Here is a 24,951-nt window from a genome sequence, read left to right on the forward strand (position 1 = left end):
CATGTGGAGCACTGCTTCAATTTTCTCTCTCTCCCTCTAAGAAACGTGGGATTGTCTGCATGGTAAAACTTAGTTTACCTGTGGACTTCTAGCTTCACGAGAGTTTTAAAAGGTAACTTGTAGTTTTACAGACTCAGTAGGTCAGAAGGGCAAGCTATAATCTGTGCTCAGTCAGGTGATCTACACTAGATGCCGTAAGAACAGTTGCCTCTCCATGTTTGTGGGCTCTGCATCTGCCCATTTAACCAACTGCAGATTAAAAATATTTAAATAGATAAAAATACAACAATAAAAAGTAACAAAAATAAAAACAGAGTATTACTGCTATCTGAATAGCATTTACATTTTATTAACTATTATAAATACTCAAAAGATGATTTAAAGTATACAAATGTGCATGGATTACATGCAAGTACTATACCATCTTATATAAGGGATTGAGCATCTGCCGATCTTGTTATCTAAGGGAGTCCTGGAATCAATTCCTTATGGATACCAAGGGATAACTGCATTAGGCTTTCTTCTTTGGAATCCCCCTTCCCTAGAAAATAAAGCATTCACTGGTCTTGCAGGGACATGTATCTGATATTGTGTGCTTTACCATGATGAAGGGTTAGTAATAAAAATTACACACTTGGGTACACTTACCTGGGCACACTTGACCTCTGCCTGACCTACAATAACTCTGTGCCATCTCTGAAGCCTGGGGACTTGACTTGCTACTGCCCCATGTTGGAAGATTTATCTTCATTTTAGTGCAACATAATGTTATCTCAGTATTGAGTTTCAGAAATCAGGAAAAGAGAAATTTTGATTCCAAATATTGTGGAATGTATGTGTCATAGTGTGAGTGAGGATAGCAGCCCATGGCAATCCAAATTTTTGGAGTCAAGGTGTGTCTTATTTTCCTCGAATCTCTTGTTACCAATGATAACATGAATAAAAAATGGAACCAGTCAAGGGAATGGAGGAAAAAAGAGATACTATTAATACACATTCGTAGAATGTGAGTGAGAGTAAACACACTCGCACATTTACAAAGCACTTCTTTATACTCTCTTGAGAGTCTTGGGAGGTAGGCAGCTGCAAAGGAGGCATGATTATCTCTATCTTCAAGACAGCAAAACAGGCTAGATTGAATCGTCCAAGTTCATAGAACTAGAAAAACAAACCTAAGTAAAAATAAATTGAAACCTAAATCTATGTCTTCTGTCTATAAGTCTACTATTCTTTGGACCATCCAAATTTGCATTATATTGGAGAGAAGGGAAAGTACTTGAAAGGTTCATTTAGAATTTTTCTACATGATCACACCGCCTCAGGCAGTTTTCGTTGATTATCTCATATTTTCTCAAAACAATCCCTTGAAATAGGTATCATTGCAGATGAGAACACAGATTCAGGTACATTCCAGAATCAGCTTCAGAATCGGGTGTCTTCCAAATGTTTTGATCTTCACTAAGAAATTAGCTCCCAGATTGTTAATAAAAATAATTTGTGGGGTGGAAGAGGAAAAGCAGATATTCCCAGAAAATAAGGAGAGTAAAGAAAAGGAGGAAGAATTTCTGACATATTGTCCAAAGATTGGTAGCTGCTTGTGCTGTGTCTATCAGACTCAGGACTCATTCCCTTGAAGCAATCTCACAGATAACTGCTCTCTCTGCTGACATTTCCTACTCCACTGATTTCTGAAAACTGGCATTATCTTCACAAAGTGTGTGGGGACAGAGTTAGTAATGATGAGGCTTTCCCTATCTGTACTAGTTCACGCTACTCATGACTGAAGCCCAATTTCCTCCTCAGTGTCCCTGACGCTCATTAAGTGTGTCACTAAGTTGCTTGATTACAGAAGTGGAGGGGTAAGTTGGGACTTACTATTTAGCAACAATACAAATAAAATATGTGTGATTAATCTTATACCTGTATATCCTCCAGTATTTCTGTTTTAAGAGTTATTCAAAAAGTTAAAAACAGAGCTGCCATTTGAGCCAACAATTCCCCTCTTACATATGTACCCAAGAGAATGGAAAACAAATGTCTGCACAAAAAGCTGCACATGTTCATAAGAACATTATTCATAAGAGCAAAAAAGCAGAAAAGCACCAAATGTCTATGAATTGATGAGTTAATGAGCAAATTGTGGTGTAGCCATACAATGAAATATTATTCAGTCATAAAAAGAAATGAAACACTGATATATGCTAAATATAGATGAACCTTAAAAATATTATGCAAAGTGGAAGAAGCTAGATACAAAAGACCACATATTGTGTGATTTATTTATAGAAAATGTCCAAAATAGGCAAAACTACAGAGACAAAAAGTAGTTTAATAGTTGTCAGAGGCCAGTGAAAGGGAAGAATGAGGAATAACTGCAAATGGATGCAGGATTTATTTGGGAAATTATTTTAAAAATTTTGCAATTAGACAGTGGTGATGGGTACACTCCTCTAATATATTAAAAACCACTGACTTCTGTACTTTAAAAGGATTAACTTTATGGTAAGCAAATGGTTCTCAATAAAACTAAAAATAAGTGCCCCATGCAAAAAAACGAAAAAAAAAAAAAAGAGAGAGAAAAGGAAATATTTCAATTACCTAATTATATGGAATTTGTCAAGCATATGACTATAACCCTTTAGTAGCATTTAAAATATTTTCATTCTCACTTTGGATATATGGAATTCTTTCCAGAGAAACCCATATTTTAAATCTCAGAGTAGTGAAGTAAAAATAAACTCTTGAAAGAATATGCTTTGAAAAATGAAATCTATATATTTCTTTCAATGTATTTTGATTTAATTTCAATGGCTACTTTCAAAATTTGTCTAGTTTAAGTATTCAAAATATAATAAAGCAGCTACTACATGCAGGACATGGAGCTTTTTAACCTATTAAATTTTTATCTATGAAATATTAAATACTAATGAATAAACAGTGAGTTAATGTTAGATGATATGCTGATATGGAACTTTAGAGGAGCAAAGACAAATATAGGCTGTCATATTGAGAAGACCTTCTGGATAATATGGAACTTGGAAAAATTGGAGGCAGACGGGGAGCCTTACCAGGCCCCAGAAAGTGCATGATAAAAGGATGGAAGATAAGAATGACCACAGCATTGGGAGTATAATGATATCCGCAGGAGGTAGAGCTACAAGTGTACTGGAAGATTCCTATACTTCATAAATGTAATTGCTAGCTACTGGTACTTAAAAAATAAACAATTTTAACCTTTGTCCATCTCCATTTAACAAATAAATGGCCCCGGCAGAAGTAAGTTATTGTGTTTCTTCATTACAATTACTTAATGAATACTTAAAACGTTCCAGGTTCTGGGTCAGCCGAGGCATTCAAAAAAGGAAAAAGTTTGGGCTAGAGACTAATGGGGGAAGGCCCACAGGTGTCACCCATTTCCTGAAGCTCAGAATAAGTGTACTTATCCCCTGCCTTCTTGAGAATAAATTGTGGCTGTGGGCATGGGTGGAGGGAAGAGAAGTGTAATATAAATTGGGATCAGATTGTTGAGGGCATGTAAAACTGACATGATAAATCTGAACTTGATTTCATAAACAACAGAAAGAAGATTGGACTTATGAACAGACAGTTTCCACCAGCTGTGTTGTTAAGGGAGGGGCCCTCCATAATTATCTAGCTCTTGTCTCTTATTTTCACTGAGGGAATCGTTAACAGAGAAAGTGACAATTTGTCTGGGGCCACACTGCTTTTTGCTTATACCACATGCTCCACATTACTTACCAAATGTCCACATGGATTGGAGCTAGAATTACTATAAGGGACAAGGTGTCCTGGACATGGCTGGATCTTGGTTCTTCATCATGATGCCTGTTTATTTGCTTTCTTTGTTCCATCAGATTAAATGATGAATACAAACAGCAATATATTACAAGCAAGTGAGTTTCCTAAGGGCCATTTGTTTATTAAATGGAGATGCACAGAGGTTAACATTGTTTATTTTTCAAGTACCAGTAGCTAGCAATTACATTTATGAAGGATTGGGATCTTCCAGTACACTTACAGCTCTACCTCCCAGGGAGGCCATCACGACACAATGCCACCTCAAACTTGTATCTTCCATTTGCTTCAGAGAACTATTTGGTTGGCGGTGAGCTGGGCCTGGACTTTAAGGAATTCAGTTGGGTGTAGCATGCTGCATGATGTTTGTAATTAGTATCAAGAAGCTGCTTCATATGAAATGAGAGAGGCTACGCCTTAGAAGACAGGTGCTGCCTTTTTGGTAATAAAGGCAATTTGCAAGGCTACAATTACTTTTTAAGTCTGAAATAAGACTTTGGTGGCCTGCATAATGTTGACTCTTCTATTCTGCCTTGAGAGGTGGTCCCATAGATCACCTCATTCAGTGCATTCTTCAACAATAATAAACTAAAAATGAAACTTCCTAAAATCCCAATCTGAGGTATTCAGACAGAAATTAGGAATAGTAATGAGATGCAGGCATCTAGTTAACACTTTTTAAGGCAATTAAAAAAATTTCTCCATGGGAAAGTCAATGATTTTTTAAAGCAAGGACACGAATTCTGATGTATAAACTAAGACCTAAGTAGGTGCTTGCTTCAGTGTGTCAAATGTAGAAAGGCCATGATGAAGTTCAAATGGAAAGGTTCGTGTAGTGATCTTTCCTCCTATTTGGGGCTGGAAGACACAGGAGTGGTGATGAAAAGCTTGACATGAGTGGGGCAAATATGGGGTAGAGGGAAGGAAAGCAGAAAGTGGCTTGCTGTTGGCTCTGCAGCTATATGGAATCCAGATGTCACTTGGGCTCTTTCTTTCACTGGAGAGTTGTAAAAACATGGCTCTCCTCGACATGTCTGTGAATTACTATTTGCAATTCCTTATGGCCTCTTCCACTCGGATCCTGTGTTTGTGAGATGTTCAGTGTAGGTATTGCTCAAATCTAGCTTGTTACTCAAGCCTGCCCTCTTCCCATCCTCATGGTTTCTTAGAGAAAATAAGCTTATATTTGAGTTTTGTGGGAACACAGGGGAAGAGAGATCATTTCATTCTACCCAACTCACAACTCTCTGCTGAGTGCTTGACCCATCCAGTCCCGATTCATCCCACCCACCAGCTCACTAATGAGCTTCTCTTCCCAAGAGACAAGAGAGTCTATGTTTATGATGACAGAATGTGCCTGGCTGTAAGTGATAAGATGGCATACCAGATAGAAAACCAAATGGACTGCCTTTTAAATAAAAGCTTCATTTTATTTAATGTATAGCACTGGCACTGTCTTTCCTCTTGCTTATTGTCAGAAAAATTACTCTTGGGTGACAGTTAGTGCACTCAGTCCTTTCTCTGCAGTGATTGACCCTCAAAGTAAATTATTAAACAGCTACACATACAACATTCTACAGTGTTTAAATGTTTTTAAGTTGCATGAAAATCATTTTTGAAATGAAAGATGATATGGATGAATAAAAGAATGAATAAATTATATAAAGCTAAAAATGAGTACTTCATTCCTCCTCCTTTAGCTTCCACATGAATTTGTAATTTAATATCCAAAATACTTTTAGAGTGAGGTCAATGTAACATATAATTTTATTCCTACTGTCCTTTTTTTTCTTTTCTACCTCGTAAAGTACCCTGACATGTATGATAAACATCAAGAAGCCCAATAAAGAAAAGTTACTGCCAACAGGAATCTTAGCTGGTATTTTTTGTTTGTTGTTTGTTGTTGAATTTTTTTCTGTCATGTTTGTTATTGAATTTTTTTCTGTCAATAGCATTTGAGAGCTCTGCCCTTTTCAAAACTGACATTTTACCCACAATTCTGCAAACAAAAAGTTTTCTTGATATCTTAAACCCTTGAAGTACTTTATACAATTCAAATTTTAAATAAGTTTCTATTTTAAAAACGTCAGAAAGCGACTGCTGTGTATTTTTGTATAGAGACCATTCCCCATCTGTGCAGTCTGTATCAGAGAATAAGATCTTACAAGGTGCCACGGGTCCTCCTCACACAAGCTTTGGCTGCATTTTCAGGGTTGCTCTTGAGATAGGCCTTCGACACAACAGGACTGATGTCTTCGCCATGAGGGCCACTGGAGTTTGGATTTATATGACTGACATCTCCTTTATTCCTTTACAATAGAATGGGTCTCAATAAACTTGTCCTCAACAAATATTTATTCAGAGCCTATTTTGAACCAGGCCCTAATTCAACAACTGGGGCTATAAGAATGAATAAGAGCAAGGTTTTTTTTAGGATCAGTAGGTGTTCATGAGGTGAAAAGCAGAGGAACAACATCTCCAAGTGGCAGGAACAGTGGTTTCATCCTTTACATGCATTGCTTCCACTTGGTCCAGAATTCAACTCTTTTCTCTTGCAAAGATTCTCTCAATCATTCGTTCTGGAGGGAAGATCTGTTCCAGTTTTTCTTTTCATTCAAAAATGCTTGCCTTATAAATCTAGTCTCTTTATAACACCTTAGTCCACTGTTAAATAATTTTCAGCCATTAGGCACATGTTTGAAAGTACTTGTGGCAGGGTGCTGAGTGAGACCCTTTCAAGTCTTCTTCCAATCACATGACTTCAAGGGACTGATCATCTTTCCTCTGCTACCACAGATACCCTGGGGAAGAAGTACTTAAAAACTGTCAAATAATTTTAAGTACTTTTAAACTTTTGCTTACATACTAAGTATATAAGGTACCTGAAGCCATCTTCATTGCTTCTGGATCAAGCTTTACCTACAGTTAGCATTACTTCTAGATTGCTCAGATTACTCTTTAAGCCAATTTGAGTGGCATTTTTCATTACTTGCCACATTAAAACAATGCTTAACTTATGCTTGTGTCTCCTCCACACTGGGTATGTGCCAACAAAGATAAATATAACATAGTTCTTGACTTTAAATATTAAACAGCTGTTTGATGGAGAGACAAAAGCACAGAATGATACTCACTATACAATATGGTATGTACTTGTATGGAATTAATGAACCACATTTAGAATAACCTAGTTAACATATTCAATTGACCAGAATAATTTCTTCTGAGATCATTTGTATAAAATGGAGATTGGCTATATCTTGACCTGAAGCTGAGCTACAGCTCTTGGCGAAGTTGATTACAAACGCTAAATTTCATCATGGTAGTTGTTTCTGTGCCTAACCACTTACTTTTCTGAGTGTATGGCCTCCAACTGAATTATAACATATCCCATCTTTGGACACTAGGCGATTCTCCCAGAAGAGTGCTGTAGAATTCCAGAAACCTCTGAAATAAAAGCAGTTTGTCCTTGAGAAAGCATTATTTCTACAGAGTTTTCAAAATTGCTGTTTTTTTTTCTTTAGAAGGGAAATAGACCAATCTTTGTCCTCCTTCAACTTTTAAAGTGATAAAAGTCACCTTCACGCAGAACTGTAGACTTAAACATTACAGATAAAAATAGGAAACTTCCTCCAAGTTATGAGCTTCCATTCTTCCCTTCATCTCCAGCTCTAAAGAAACTGAGAAGTCTTGAAGCATCCTATAAACCAAATGCGACATTCCATTGAAAAGGGGATAGGATTTCATGAAAAGAATCTGTCTCTTTGAAAAATCAGGAAAAATGCATTTCTCTAGAATATATTCTAAGGTGACTTTGTACTTGGCAGCAAAAGGGGAGAAGGAAGAAAGGGCTGAAAGAGAGAGAAAAGAATGACAACTGAAAATAGAAAAAGATAATCATAAGCATAAATAAAGGAAGTAATAGGGTAAAGTACACAATTTCAGGAATAATTTTGCAAATTGTATGAACATGCTATTATTGTGACACCTGCAGTTCCTTGATCTTATTTTTTAATGTAGTAAAACTTTAGAAAGGATTAAAAAGACTAAATAATGCAGAGTGTTAGGCATCTCATTGGAAAGGCCTGCTTTTTAAGATTAAGAGAGTGAAATATTATGTGGCAGAGAGAGGCTTTTATGAAAGGTTCCGTTTGTGTTGACTGAGGCTTTTCAAATCTGTCCCTAACAAAAGGATTTGTAGTTGGATTATCTAGATTAATTTGCTGAGCCAAGGACTAGTTTCTTCTTTTCCGTTCTGTTTTTTTGTTTGTTGGTTGGTTTGTGTGTGTTTTTTTCAATTAAACCTAATGCTTAAACCCAAAGCCTAGATATCCAAGTAAAATTTGTTGACTGCTGATTTAAGGAGAAGGCTTCAATGGCTGGGACTCAAAATTGGACTCTACTAAGAGTGGAAAAGTTTGGTGGGATGGGTGAGGGGTTTGTTATTAATTTTAGTGAGGATGGGACTGTTTCTGGAATTGTTTCACAATGGTTTCAAGGAATGTGACTTTTAAAGAAATGATTTTTAATATCTCTAGAGACCCATGTGTATGTAATAAATAATAAGAAGAAATAAATTGGAATAGAGTTTCAGTGGGAAACTGAAAACCAGCTTCACCTGTATGGAAGGAGTACTGTATGAAAATGATGGAAATGATGTCAATGTTTTAAATTATTTCTTTTTTGGGTCAATAAAGATGTCATTTATAAGACAAGGTATTTCTGAAATATGAGAAAACTTGATTCTTTCTGCTCACCCAGTTCAGCACCAATTATTGTCCACTGCAGAATATGCTGGGTGGGGCAATTTTATCCCTAGACATATGGTTGAAATTCATTAGGGGTATCATTAACTAAAGGAAGAATTGTCCCAGCTGGACACAATCTATGTCCTCACCATTCAGATAGAGGAAAAGCAGGAAAGGTCATTTCACCTAAGTCACCTGCTCATCGATATATGGCCCACCTGGAAATCCCAAGGACTGGGATTAAGGTGATGCATCTGATTTCTCAGAACCATTAGATCTCTTTAATTCTATACCTGATACTATATAAAGATGCCTCTGGAACCTAAAACTTTACTACAGTCTGATCCAAAGTTATTTACCCAAATTCACCTCCATGTACACTCACCTTGCACTCTACTGACCCTATAAAGACTGATCATGTTTCAAAGGCCTAATTTTGCCCCTTCTATCTGATTTTTCAGGCCTCATTTTTCATTTCAACTTTAAAAAATGAAGTCTCACCCTGTTGCCCAGGCTGGAGTGCAGTGGCACAATCCTGGCTCACTGCATCCTCTGCCTCCCTGGTTCAAGCAATTCTCATGCCTCAGCCTCCTGAGTAGCTGCGATTACAGGTGCCTGCCACCATGCCTGGCTAATTTTTGTATTTTTAATAGAGACAGGGTTTCACTGTGTTGGCTAGGCTGTTCTCAAACTCCTGACCTTAAGTGATTCTCCCACCTTGTCCTCCCAAAGTGCTGGGATTATAGACATGAGCCACCGCATACGCCCCCCACTCCCCCATCGCTTTCTGACATAAAAATGGACCAATGTCGTGGTTCACGATCTTCTTGCACATTGAAGTCACTCGGGGAACCTAAATTAATACTTGAGTCCCACCCATTAAAATGCTAAGTTAATTGGTCTAAGGTGTGGCATAGGCACTGGGACTTTTAAAGTTTCCCAAGGTGATTCTAATGTGTGGTCAAGATTGAGACCCACTGGACTAAATTCTAAAGGCTGCAGAATTCACACGATTTTTGCCCTAGCCACTTCTCTCTTACTTCCTCTTCTCCATCTCCATTTCCTCTTAAATTTCCTTGGGTAATGACCTACATGAGAAACTGCTACAGGGGCTTTGGCTCCATCTGGGGTGAACTAAACATCTGTCTTTTGGGGCCTCTACCTGATGGTTGGTAATGTTATGTGGACCTTCTGCTCAGGGTGCCGGATGCAAGGCATTGACTGCTTGGGCAAGGTTTTCTACTCGATGTTTGGCTTGTTGGCCATCCCACAAATCAGGCCCAAACTGATTTTCTCCATTTATTTTTTCATGTTGAAATAGTTCTGTAACTGGAAAACATAACCGAAGCATAGCAACCAAAGAAGAAACTCCCTTGCACTACTAGTTTTTCTCTGCTCACAGTTTTGCTATCTAGGAGGAGAAGTTGGCGGGTTGGAGGGAATTATCCTGTGCTTCCCACTGAGTGTCTGACCTCAGACAGAAGCTCCTTCCTGACCAGTGGTTTGTTGTGAGGGTACTACCTCTGCTTACTGATAATCAGGAAGAAAGGAAATCCACTTCTCTATTAAGTGGAATTCAAAGAAGAATTTCAATGTCCTTACCTAAAGGGGTTTGAGAGATTACTCCAAAGGAGTAGAGAGCTGAGGAGGGGAATAGGGTTTTTGGCACCAGGTCCTATATCCAGTTTTAGGTAACACCCATGAAATAAGTAATACTCTAGAAGGCATCCTTCCTAAAAGGAGCTTTCAACCAGGACATTCTGTTGCTTGCTTCCCCCTCTACTTTTGAAACTTTTTCTCCTTTAGTTCTTTTTTACTCAGGTCCCCAGTGTCCATTTTTTAAAATTTGGGGAGCCACCAGATTTACCAAGAATATGATCAACTCTTAGTCTCTATTTTCCCTTCTTATGTCCTACAAATTTGATACTCGTGGGCATCAGTTGGCAACATTTTTATCCTTTGCTTTGTTGATATTGCTCTGATCTCAGTGTACAAAAGCTTGGACACTGTGTGGGGGATGAGCTTGGTTCCCATTCACTCAGAAAGGGGAAGAATGAGAGAGTGGTTCTACTCCAAGCAGTAAATTGTTCCCTTTAGGGATATTTAAATTCAAACACATCACAATACCATAAGGTTTCATTTCTTTCCCAAGTCTCAAGTCAGAACATCTTGAGAAACAACTATTCCTCATGTTAATTTAATTTTGACTTTCTTTCATGAACTAATAGCGTGACCTTACAATGACCAAGAAAGCATTCATGCCTTTCCCTGAGTTAATGCAAAATCATTTGTATTACCATGACAGAGACTCTCTAAGCCCAAATCACAAATTCCTAATCCCTGGAAAAGACTAATCAATACAACACAATGTTTGTTATCTCAAGTTTCTGACTAAAGGAAAGCATTATATCCTTCAGAATTTTTGGCGAGGGTGAGATATTGAGGTAAATTCATCAGACATAAAGATAACATGGTTCATTTGGTTTAGAAATGAAGTCTCTATTTCAAAATAGTAACTAAGGAACAGTGTATGTGTTTGTGTGTGTGTGTGCATGAATGCACACGTGTGTATGTTAAAAAATAATACTTAGAAGCTATTTACATCAGTCATAAAACACTTTTAAATTATCAGTGAATGTTCTGTATCTCTCTTGTTCACAATGGACTTGGAATGCTGTCTCCAAATACAATTTATTTTATGCTGAAGGTTAGCAACCCCTTTTAGCTTACTAATGTGATTTTTATCCATTAATCCAGGCTCTTAAACCTATATTTCAATTTCTAATTCTAATATTTTGACATAGAACCACACCTTAACAGTAGGAATGAATTTGACTTCATGTCTTCCTAAAAGCATGACTACCATTTTTCCATTTCTATAGTGAGGATTTTTTTTTTTTAATTTGAAAGGTACCATTATTTTCCGTTAGTGATCGTATTTTATGCCATAGTTCAACTCTATGCCTCAGATATTTGTCGCTTCAACATTGCTTTGTCAAGTCTTTTTTACACCATGACTCTCTTTTTATTCTGCACATAATGAATAAGAGCATCAAGGGAAAACTGACACTTTTCATGAGTTTATTTCTGAGGTGGGAATTCATTTACATTGTATCCACTGTATTTTAGTATCACACTGGGTACACTGCATTTCATAGATGGAAACATTCAAACATTGATAATGTTGTTCAAAAGAAAGGTAACTGGGACAAAATTGCTATCTTTTATTATGAGAAATTCTTTGATTTAATTTTCATACTTTGAGTATGATGCATAAAAGACAATTTATTTGAAAGGCTCACAGGCATTTCCTGCAGTACAACATGTGCCTATTTATCTACATGTTTCTTTCCTTCTTCTTGAAATAAGGGACAAGAAACATGTAGAGTATTCTTAAATGAGAAAGCACAGGTATTTGCTCACCCTGTTCTCACCCACAGCTGACCCAATTTCTTCTCTTTTCAGACTCAATTATCTACCTTCTTCAAGGAGCCACCAACAATTATCCTTGTGCACACTGAGTTTCCCCTTGCTTCATACAGTTTTGGGGTTTTGTCTCCTCAAAAATACTGCAGTTTCCTTAATTTTAGGGACCATATTTTACAATTCTTATACTCTTATTGTACTAAGTATACAGTAAATTCATTTCACTTTTGAATTCATTCAAACAATAATTCATTAAACACAAGTCTGTTGAAAGTCCTTTAAATGTGAGGCATCATACTAAGCACTGTGAAGGCTACGGTGAACAATACACCCCTGCTTCGTATTTAGTGTAGTGACCGAAGCTTCATGAAGAAGTGTTCCTCAGGCAGCAGCAGGAACCAACAACTGAGGATATACTGTCTCCATCTGTAGCTTTCTAAGAATCCTCAGAGGTCCTTTTTGAACTCAAGCTTCCCCTCATCTACTTTTGGGTTTATATGCGGACTCACAGGTCAAGAGGCTTCCAGGAAGCTTCCAGGAATACACCGTCAATGACACTGACATGTCCCTGAGGTGATCCCATAAGATCACAGTGGCATAAGAGACCCTAGAGATGTTGAGATAGTTATAGTGACTATGGAACTGGACTTTTCATTTCTGTTTTCTTTATATTGTGGGCCACAGTGATCAGGAATCACGTAGGCCAAACACCCTTTTTGCTGCAGTTATGCCTCTCACTCCTCTTCCATATCCCTAGGCTGAAATGTCAGCTTCTGGACAGTACAGAGGCTGGCAACTCCTCTGCTTTGGAGAGAAGCAACTCTAAAGGTGTTTCTGGGTGGCTGGTAAGCAATATTAGGGCTTCTATTCCTTGAAAATGATAACACCAATGACCATTTATTGTGGTAGGTATTTCTTTTGATCATACCCTGTTCAACACATTGTGAAGACACAGGTTCTTGCCCAAGAATTATAGGGATGGCTAAACATACACCACCTTATAGTGGGCAGATGACATTGATAACCATTTATTAGTCACATATACTCACATCCCCAGGGAGAGGAATACCACACACCATATAAGGTCACACAGGGGCTGTATTCAGGAACAGAACAAACAACTAATGGCTATGGTTGGCAGGCTTTATAGTACCAAGAAGGTGAGGTCTCCTTACTATGTACTTTCTATATATTATCTCATTTAACCTTCTTAATACCTCTACTAGAGAGTTATTTTTATCTCTTATTTTACAGTTGAAGAAACTGAAGTTCATAGAACGTAAGCCACCCCATGTAATTGTCTAATAAATGGAAAATCCACGATTCAAACCTGGATCTCTCTCTCTCTATAGTTGTGACATGTATAGTGACACAGATTGTAAAGCATTCCTTGTGAATCATACAAGACCATGCTTCCAGCTCACAATGCATGTTGACACAGAATGTAGATGAGAAAGTGGGGTGTAGATTTGTGATGCTCCTGCTGCCTACTCTTCTCAATGAACTACAGCTCAGCTGATGGAAAACGCTTGGGTACAGTGAGTACCTTGGTTCTTATGCAAAGTGCTAATATCTCACAAAACTTTAACAGCTTCTATTTCCTGTGGATGATGTTTCCCTTGAGATTTTTGAAGTTATTATGCCAATCTCAGGGAGATCTTTTAGATTAAAATGGGGACATGTGACTTGGAATGGTTCAGTTAAAGTCATCTACAGCTATTTTCAGAAGCGAGCTAAATATTAACTGATATTAATGCCTACAATTATTCATTTTTTTATGTCAGAATCAGATTGAATACACAAGGGCATTTGCTATTGATGAATGGTTTTCCCAAAGAATTTTACAAAAGAAGAGCATAGGTTGTTTCTATACATATCACACACATGGTATATTTTCTCTTAAAATAAAGTGGTTGTCCCCTCTGGACTCAGAATGCAGTGGATCAATTTCTCCAGTGTTGATGGTGGGGAGCATTCACTCACAGCAGCGGGCAGAAAATTTTAGGTCACTCTTTTTCTCATCCCTTTGTTTTAGGTATACTTGTAGGGTTATATCTTATGGGTTGTAGCAGTTAACTGTTGCTGCCATCATACTGCATAACAAACAACCTAAATGTCTCAGTGGCTTAAAAGAGGGAACAGTTATTTCTCTTGCTCATTGTTCTGAAAGTCAGCAAGGATGACTCTGCTTCAAGCTGCTAGGTGGTCCACTTCAGGGACTCAAGGAGTCATTTCATGAGTCCGCCAGCCTTCTTAGATCAATGGCTACCTGGTATATGTTCTTCTAATAATGAATAGCAGAAGTGTAGGAGAGTATGTGGAAACATTTGACACCGCGGCTCTGAATGGGCACACTGTTACTTTCGACCAGTGGGAGGTACTGCAAATCACATGGCACTGGGTAAGAAGTGATGGGACTATGATCTAATCTGCTACAGGGCACCCAACATACTGGTACAGGGACATTTGTTTTCCTCCTTTTGGCTCTTTAAATTTTGCCGCCTGATTCCTCTTTTTATATATCTAAATCTATATTGATATCTATGTCTATATATAAAATCATGGCGAATAGCTATAGGAAAAGCCACTTTAAAGTATATTTAATTTAGGCAAAGCTAAACCCTAGAAAAAGAAGATTAAAATTACACCAAGATTACTTCACCCCAAAGCTGATATTTTTCTTACTTTTTATATTTTTTTGGGATGAATAAAAAAGTTGTGTTTGGGAGATGCCTCCACTGTTTAGGAAGAACCAGAAACTAAATTTATTGCATACTTTCTCAAACAAAAGTCGGTATGTTATAGATAAATCACCCGATTTTCCATAGAGAAGAGCAATGTACGCATTCATGAATTGGAATAAAGCATGTGCCCAGAATGTGATGCATTTTAATTTATTGTTTTAAGTAAGATCTTTTTATCTTAAAATGGTTGGCAGATTCTTTGTACTGGCAGTGTACTGTAATATAGGTGAGAATCAAACATGAATGTGCTTATTAATATTAAATTGTCAAGTCTATTACTTATGATGAACAAGAGTTCTTATCACATCATGGTAGACGGTTAAAACATATAAATAATTACCTTTAACAAATCCAGTGTTCCTTAATTTGTAACATGCTCAGCTACTCTTCTGCATGACAGGAAGTAGCTAAATTCAGGACTGGCAGTACAGACTTGGAAATAGATTATATGATGCTAATACATCACACTCATCAGCTTGGAGTGTCATAAGACTGAGGTTATGGTTCCCATTCTGCCTTACTAACTTTGAAAGGCTGGCGAGACACTAAAAGTTTGGGGGCAGGGAAGATTATAATGGTACATAATATACGTTCTCAAGCTTAAATGAATTAACCCAAGTGTTAATTATCATGGTGATGAAAAACATGTAGATGTGTATTATCCTGGCATGGGGCAGTGTTGCACAGCTGTGACTTGGTGATGTTACCTCTAGAGTCAGAATGCTTGATCTGCATCCCCCTGCTCTACCACTTGCAGAAGGTATGACCACAGATAAGTTTATTACCCTCTCTGAACTTCAGTTCTTTCATCTGTAAAATATGAATTGTAATAGTATCTACTTCAGAGGGTTGCTGTGAAGAGTAATCAAAGAAGGCATGAAAAATGCTTAGCATGACATCTGGCATATAGTAATTCCTTAATAAATGTTGTTAGCTAAAAGTTATCATTTTCATTATTTTAAAGTGTTAAATTTATGCAACACTAAAGGGTCCTAGAGGGCATTTTATTACACTGAGTCTTAAAAAAATGTACTTCATTTTATTTTGACAACCAGGCATTAATCCTTTATGCCATTTTTTGCTGGTCTTTTAGACTCCATGGGATGGTATCCGAGTGGCTTGGAAAAGAATCTTTAGTTGTGTTCACCCACCTTTAAAAGACACCTATTTTGGTGAATTCCAGGTACAGCATGCAACACCCTAATTTCCTGAATAAAAAGCTCAGACATTACCTAGGCTTTTCAAGAAACAGGTCCACATATGTGTGGAGATTTGGAAGGTGCTAGAAGGGCAGAGATTCCAGCTGATTACAACTCTTAGTTCAAAAGTTAGACAAGAAATGTAATAAATGACATTAACAGGAGCTCAATCATTTTCTTGCAAGGTGACAAGTGATTATAGTTTTTGATATAAAGCCTTCATTAAAAGATGTCTTCAAACAAAATTAACTCCATCCTTTTCTGGCAACCAATATAAAAGATTTGAGACCATTTATTCTGTGATACAGTAGAAATCAAACCTATTTTTGGTTAGATCAGGTTGAACTTGACAGTGAAACTGTGTTGCTGGCTAAAATAATTAAGCCGGTTTTACAAAGCCTCATCGACTCCATGTATTTTAATCATGAACTTCATAATCATTAAACTTAAGGGCCAGAGCCCAATAACTACAAAAACGATGATAATGATAGACAGACAGATAAATAGATAGATAGGTAGATAGATAGATAGATAGATAGATAGATAGATAGATAGATAGATAGCATCTAACACATGCCTGATTGCATCTCCCAAGCATCTCTCAAATTTACCTACTTTCTGTCTCCACTGCCACAACTCTGGTCTATGCCTCTAGCTTTTGTTCACCAGGAATTAGTGCAACAAATACCTGAGCTACTTATATCCAATTTTCCTCTCACTCTTGACAATTCATTCTGAATGCTGCTGCCAGTTAGCTTTCAGAAATACAAAGTTGATCACACTCCCATCTCAGCTTGGAGCTCTTCAAAGAATTGCAGTGGGGTGGGGTGGTGGGTTAGAGGGTTGTTGTTTCTAGGAATTCAAGATAAGAGAGGTAGGAACCTAATGGGATATGAGGATGGAAACAAGAGATTATTCCAGAAAACTGGACAAGGTTGATCTGGAAGGGCCATATCAGCATAAAGGGGTCTGGCCTGAGCATTATTGAGAGGGGCATAGGGAGTTATTAAATGTATCTAAACAATGTGCATAATATGTCACTTCTATATGAAATTTTAGAAATGTGCAGGGAGAGAGAAGAGGTCTAAAAGAAAGCACAGAATAGGAAAAAATACTTATTTCTTAGTGGCTTTGGAATAATTTATAATTCCTCTTAGTGTCTTTTAATATTGCTCTCATTTTCTACATGATTTTAAACCTTCTGATTTTTAAACATTGAAGTTATTTTTGTTTTGTAAGCAAACTAAAAGAAAAGCAAAAGTCCTGAGCTTCTTTTTTTTTTCTTTTTACCACTCCACAAGGCAAATTAAAATACCGAGTTAATTGGGCCCCTCTGCACTTGTCTCTTATTGTAGCTAAATCTCTGGCCCAATGAACTGCTTTCTAATAGGCTTCCCACTGTCTCTGGCTTCCAAATTTCTTGCCTGCAGAAGTCTTTTTGAGTCTCTTACTGGCAGAACCATAGCCCCTGCTAGCTGAGCCGAGCCAACTGTGAGTATCATTGACCAAATGGTAAGCCGATTCTAATTACAGTGTTTTTGTTACTCTTTGAGAGGAAACATACAAGAGCCATCATTTATAATCCTGGTCAGAGTTTTTAGATCTCCCAATCTCAGAAGTGATCATTGGAGTTGTAAACAGAGCCAGTCTGCTGTGAAAATTGCTGGAAGGGAATTAATAAAGCTTTCGCATTTTTTCCCCCATTTTAAAGAAAACTAATTTAATGGGTAAATGGGATTTTTAGCTCTGAGGAAAATTCCTAATGAAACTGGGCCGGGGGGTAGAATAAGAATTCAAATGTAATTAAATGCACATAATTATATCATTCTCCCAATTAAGATATTTCATTATATATGGCTATTTCCCCTTTAAAATAATTTTCTGGAAATAGAGGCAGCATGATCTGATCATGTATTCATTTTTTCTCATTTGCTCTCATGTATCTACACGTAAGTTCTCACTTCTCAGAGGTATGATACATACTTGTCAGCACAGAGCATTTCCAAAAGACAGAGGTAGATTGGCTTCAAAGGCAAAGTTGCCCCTGAAAACTAAGGGCAACACAGAAAGATACACACATAGCACTCAAAATGGGATGGCATTAATTGATCACCTTCAATACCTAAATTTTTCCCATATTATCTACTAAGAAAACCTTCCAAAATTCCTTGGAGATAAAGGGTTAATATGGTGTAGTAGTTTGCTGGAATGTCATAACTAAATAGCATAGACTGCATGGATTAAACACCAGAAATTCATTTTCTCAGCTCTCTTGAAGCCAGAAGTTCAAGATCAAGGTGTTGGCATGTTTGCTTTCTTCTGAGGCCTCTCTCTTTGACTTGCAGATGGCTGACTTCTCACTGAGCCTTTGAACACATACACCCTTGGTGACTCTCTTTGTGTCCTATTCGCCTTTCTTAAGACACCAATCAGATTGGATTAGGTCCCACTCTAATAGCCTCACTTTTACCTTACCTCTTTAAAGGCACTGTTTCAAAATACACTCACATTCTGAGGCACTAGGGCTTAGAGATTCAACATACTACTTTTTGTCGTAATTCAGCCCATTTTATATATAGCATCAGCTGGAAAGCACAAATTGACAAAATGAAACAATAAAGCAACTAAGATATTGTTTGTTCTCTTATAAAAATAGCAACAGTGATAAGATAATCTTCCAAATCTGAACAAAGAGATAAATATGGCCCTTTTTCACTCCAAAGAAAACTAAGAAGCTGCTCAAGCCAGAGCATTACTCTTCTTCTTGCAAGTGCCTGATGCCTCTCCAAAGATGTTCATGCCTCATAAATGAGAAGTGGACAGAACATGAGCTTTCATGTCAAGTGAGTTTTCTGTAAGTCCCAGCTCTCTCACCAGGGAACACCTTGGGCAAGTAACTTAGCATCTCTGGGTCTCAATTCCCTCATTTGAAAAATAATGCTCTCATCCACTCTACCTCCCTCCTTCCAAGGTGAATGGGGATCAAATTAGCAAAAGCTACCTTGGGGCTGTGAGATTGGGAGACTTAAACTTGTGTCTGATCTTGAATCTTGGTGATCAAGGCATAGTTTCATAGCAAAGGATAAATGGATATCCAATATTTCTGGAACATGAAACTAAGTTTGAGGAAACAAATTATAAGAAATCAGAACTTGAGCAATATAGAATATTAAATGAGTCTGGGAACTATCTATAAATTTGAGAGAAATGTAAAAGACAGCAAATAAATGCCATTTTCTTCCGTGTTTCATTACATAAAGGATTTGAGAGGTGGTAAATAAATACAACACAATGGGAACATACAAATAACAAATTTAAAATAATCAAAATAACTAATGACTTAAATGAAATAGCCAAAAGTATAGGAAATTGGGCTACAGCTAGATGGGCTGTGAGGTTGTATATCTGAAGCATAAATTTGTTTTGCTTATGATATTCCTAGGATGTAAGGCAAAACAGGGAACGTTATTATGGGTTCACATGACACTCACTTCATGAAGGAATAGAGTTCACTTTTTTTTTCTTATGGCAGCAAAGTTTTGCCAAGTGCAATGTTCCAGAAAAAATTTCTAGTGCAGGATGGTTTATGGGTCAGTGTTGGTATCCTGACTAATCACTAAATCTTCAGAAGAGGGGAGATTAACAGAAAGACAGAGGTCTGAACCCAACCTCCAGAGATTTTAGTTCAGTAGATCTGGGTAACACGTTCATACTTAATATTTTTCAAAGTCTTTCTCAATCTATCTGATCATTAGCCGGGTTTGGAAACTATTGATGTAGGGTATATTCAGGTGACTTAGGTTGGATTTCCCCAAAAAGTGGGCAATGAGATGAAATTTGAATGCAAAGAGTTTATTTAGGAAGTGTTTCCCAAAAGTTTATTTGGGAAACATCAAAAGGGAAGTAGAAAAGTGAGACAAGGGAAGAAAGACAGCAAAAATTCGTGCCTTACAAAGCCCATTATTTTGATGTATGAGTTGAGCTTCATTCTTCTGGGGAAACTCTGCAACATGGGGTAGAATATATGCTTCCCAGAGTGAGGGGTCTGGGTGTTTATACACCAAGTTCTTACTAGTCATTGCCTGACGATTGCACCTTGAAGGTGCAACTCGCCAGCATTCCAAACCTGCTATGTAAGTGGCAAAATATGCCATGGTGACCACAGAAAACCTTCAGGCAAGTGGATGCAGGAGGTGCCAGTTAGAATTTGGCTGGTGTACATGCAAATGGTAAGACTGAAGGCAGATGTGGCTGCCAGTGACACCACCCTCCCCAACATCCCCACCATCCCAGGAGCAACCTGAAAATAAAAGTCATCATCCCCATGATTGAAAACTATATGTACATCTGCCCCATCCTGGAACCTGGTTTACTTAAGTGTATGTGGGATTTCAGAGCTGGCTGGGCCTAAAGGGATGGGCATAAAAAAGGGATAAACCATTGTGATCCCCAAACACCAAGCTCTGCTAACTAGCTGAGTGAGCTAAGACTTGCTTTGTTCTTTAGAACCTCACTTCCCTCTTGTGCAAATTAAGAAAAATGTCTTTCCCTATCCTCCTCCACTTATCAAGAGTCTTAAGATGAGACTTCATAAAATGAAAGGATGCGGAATAACTAGGCAATGTGACACTGGTGGAGCAAAGGGCTTTGCAGATAGCTACCTGGCTCTGCTCTTGCAGGATGCTTTCTAAGTTTTCGTTTCCTCATCTGCAAAATGAGAAAAATGATAGTATCTACTCGATAATAAATGTTGTGAGAACTAGGGAAGATGGAAACAGAATCTTGCACTATGCCAAGTAAATGATAACCATTGTTAGGGAGAAGTGGAATTGTTTGATAAGAGATTCTTTATCTGTGACTTATGCACAGGATTCCTCAGTTCATGTGAATATAAAAAGTCTTGTTAATGGTGAAGTGCTGAAAATGTCAGTTTAAGTCAGTCCTGTTTGTCCCCCTAAAGACTTACTCCAGGCAATACTTTTTCGAGATTTTCTTCTTCCTTTCTCACATCGCATTTGCCTCTTGTCAGTTGGCTCCTGAGAGAGCCCAAGAACTGGCAGGGCTGTCTGTGGGAATGAAAGACTTTGAGAGAAGACCAGCATCTTTCAGACATTTTCCTTCAGAAGGAATGCAGACAATCCCAAGGAAGCCGGCTTTCTGTGAATTAACCTCATCCTACTCCCCATGGGTCATTTTCTTTGGAAATCTATTCAACAGTTGATGAGATTAGCACAACAGATTGCTTGTTGGTTCTCAGACCAACAGCCAGATTTCCGATTGCCTTTTGTTTTACAAACTCTTCTTTGTAAGAAAATAAAAATAAAAAGAATAAAACAAAAAACATGAGGTTTTGGTTCTAACCCCAGAGAGACCTACAATATATTCGTTTCAGGCCTAGCTTTTGAGGTCAGATCCAGAGAACTCCTGCCATTTGGATGCCTGGACATCCATAGGGAAAGAAAGCAAATACATTGATTCTTGTTTGAAAATGGTGAGCAAAATGCAGAACATTTTCCAGCCAAAGAAGAAACACAACTTATGAAATTGATCAACTCAATTGCCACTAGTGAGTGACAAGTGTAAATGTTTGCACTGAACTTGGAGACAGCCTTAAAAATATATCTAGTAATTTCCCCAGAAACACGAAACTTAGGCCATCCCTAGGCCAAATTTGGCAAGTATGCTTTGTTTTCAATGTTTCCAACATCTGTTTTCCTGATGTTTTCACAACCCAATTCCATGTTACCCCAATGTGCACGCAGACACACACACACACTCACACACACATGCACACATGCATGCACACGTGCATGGTTCCTAAGTGATCCTCACTAGCTTCTGGTTCTTTTCTTATTGAGGAGATTATAGCCATAAAACTAGTGACTTTCCTTTTTACTGTCCTCCACCAATGAAACCATGAGACTCTATGTTCACCCTGTGGCCTCTACCGCATAATTTCCCTGAGTTGAATGAAGAAGTCTTGGACCTTGAGGAGTGGCCCTGGCTGGGGATATGTAGCCCACTAAGTCATATGGCACATTTGGGACCATCCGTATCATGAGTGTGGGCAAATGTGGATGAGGAATGCAGATCTTCCTTTCTGTGTGAATTCAGATTCACCTATTTGGACTTCGGAATGAGCTGGACAGGACATTTATAAATGTGTGGTAATTGAGATTGCCTCTGGTTTGCTCTGTACGGGTCAGACCCAATCAGCTTGACAGATGAGTGATATCACTTTGGGAAGTCAAGCTAACAAGGGCTCTGGAAATGGAGAAGGGCATCATTTATGGACAGTCATTCTCCTCATGCCAAGCAGGGATGCACTCAATCACTTGTGGTTTATGTTGTTACTCAAGGAAACAAATGCTAATCAACTCTCCCTCTCCAGCAACTTGCACCAGGATCATTTTCTCCACCTCTCCACTGGGAAACCAGGTCATGCTCAACATGGAACATGTTATCTGGGGGCTGTTTTAAAAGGCAAACTGATCTCCTCATCCTATCTTGAAAGAATAAGAGGGCTTTTGGAATCATAAATAATCTTTACTGTGACTCTGTGACAGTGTGGGAGCCTTACATGCCTTTCGAATCCTCAAGGAAACTTGCTGATGGCCAGTGACATTTTCATGGTGTATGTTGTTGTGTTGTTTATCAAGAGAGGAAATTAGTGTCCTTTAAGGGACACTGGTTGGGGAACATGAGGACACGGTGCTAATCTGCAGGCCTGCAAGAGTTTCAATTTCAACACCTGTAAATTAAGTAGGCAAGCTCATCCCTAAGACTCTCCCAGCCCTAACAATCTAGGCATTCACCTAGTTGTAGTAACAAAGACATTTAATTAAGCAGAATTTTCCACTTCTTAACTCTGCCGATAGATGAGAGAACTTACTATATGAATTGAAAGTATTAAACCAATAAGGAAAACCTACCCACGTCCGAGGCTGCCTTATGTTTGCTGATGTCAGGACAAGAATTATTGTGAAGAATCAGAGAAGGACGTAAAAAAGAACAATGCGTACCTGGCAGATTTTGTATATCATTGCATTACAATTTGCCAAAGTGTTCTTGAAAGTTAAATCTTCCATTACATAACTTTTCATCACTTTGTTAAAAATGTTCCAGTTGGGTTGGCATGTTTTATGATTTTCCTTGCTTCAAAGATAAGCACATTGTCAAAGATTAGGCTAAAATTCCTAGGTATTTCTGAATTTAAAAGGTTGGGGTTAAGAAACAGATGCCAAAACAGGAGGCTGATAAAAGCTGTTATTTAAAATGTTTAGAAGGTAAGATATAGGTAAGATACTATGTGCCTTGAGTTGATAGTTAATTTCAAAAATCTTACAGTCCCCAAATAGGTAGCTCTCCATCTGCAAAGGTTTGGAAAATTAAGGGTCAAGCTGGGATCAAAACTGAAGCATACATGTTGGGCCTTTTTCTGTGCAGACTTGAGTCTTAGTTCCTTTCACTCATTGGCAGCATATACTGTTGGCCTTGGGGGACAGAGCATTCCCACAAGCTGGCAGGAAGAGCATTTCCTCTCAATTCTGATCATAAATGGGTGCCATAGCCTGGTATTTATTTTAAAATAATGAAACAAACAAAAGAATTAATTTTCTCCTCCAGTGGCTTATACCTGATTCATGGCAACCGAACTTAAAGGTTCTTTTTAAACAAAAACAAAAAAGTACTTGAGGCACTATTAACTAAAAATCTACACATATAATTCAGGCAGGGGAATTATTAACCTATGACACATCTCTCAGCTCTATGTATATGGAGAATTTCAAAGTAAATATGTGGAAATTTAACTTTCCTGCATCTGAACAAGGATATGACTATATTTACAATCCTTTTCAGGGATTTTTGCTTCACAAGTGCTTTTACTTGAATAATACAATTGACCATTGGGAAAATAAGCTCTCATTAGTGAGGACACAAAGATTATTTTGGAAGAAGCAGCCTGGAATGGATTATCTGATTTGTGAAAGCTTTTCTAAAATGAATGCGACTCATATACTCAAATAAATACAGTTAATTTACTTTTTTAAAGGGTTGTCTTAGCAAAGGCTTGATTTTCCTATTCTATAGGAAAAAATATGTGTATTTCAGTTCAGTTGGGTATCTTTCTAGAGTACCTGCAGAGATATATTATAGTATTGCCCTCCAGGGGGCGATAAATCTTCAACAAAGCTTCAATCTCACTGGGAAGGTGAATTCTCAATTCAGTTAGTAAAAGCAGACATTCTGGCTTCCTTCTTGCTGGGATGCAGGAATTCTCGGGCCTGTATCCTGAATTTTACATCGAGGAGTTACCCCAGGTTTCTAGACTAGATATAACACTTTTAGCAAGTCTGGTGGGGTTGGGGTGAAAAGCCCATGGCCCTGGGGTGTGTACTATGAGCAGAGCCTGGCCGCAGTACTCTGCATGCCTCGCCACAGGTCCTGGATTAGCTGACCCTGATTGTCCCTTACAATAAATAAACATTTAAAGATACTATTGCTACCTAGGACCTCTAGGGCTTTCTGAGAGCAGAAATATTAGGCCCAAAGATACCCTAACTTGGGTTGGAGAAGGCTAAGTGTCTCAAAATGGCAGAGGTTCCCTCTTCCCTACATAAATCTCACAAAGGGCTATTTTTGTGGTATTAAAAAAATAAAACCATCACATAGAAGACTGCAGAACTATAGGTCTGAGGAATCAGCAACTTTAGGTAGGAAAGTTGATGAGCATAAGGCAGCACAGTGGATAAATGGTTCATAGCTTCTGGAGTTGACAGACTGGGTTTCAATGCCTGCTATTCTTACAAACTCTGTATTAATTACTTAACTCCTGTGTCTCTGACTCTCATTCACAAAAGACTATCTCATAGGGGAGTTTGTAAGGATTCATTAAGATACTCCAAAGAAAGTACTTGTTGCATAGTAAGTGTTCCATAAATGCCATCAGTTCTACTATTCCTTAGTCTGCAACTGAGATCTCTACTATATAGTTCCAGCCTTGTTTCTCACTTCTTT

At 38.0% G+C, this 24,951-nt stretch overlaps 1 long non-coding RNA gene across 1 annotated transcript in view; it reads left to right on the plus strand.

The window, feature by feature from the left end:
* The window catches only part of LOC139361852 (uncharacterized), a 324,906-nt gene that overhangs the window by 241,963 nt on the left and 57,992 nt on the right, over nt 1-24,951 (plus strand). The gene's annotated exons all lie outside the window — the stretch shown is intronic.

Source organism: Macaca nemestrina, chromosome 2 (genome assembly GCF_043159975.1).
Source record: "Macaca nemestrina isolate mMacNem1 chromosome 2, mMacNem.hap1, whole genome shotgun sequence".
In the NCBI taxonomy this organism is placed as follows: domain Eukaryota; kingdom Metazoa; phylum Chordata; class Mammalia; order Primates; family Cercopithecidae; genus Macaca; species Macaca nemestrina.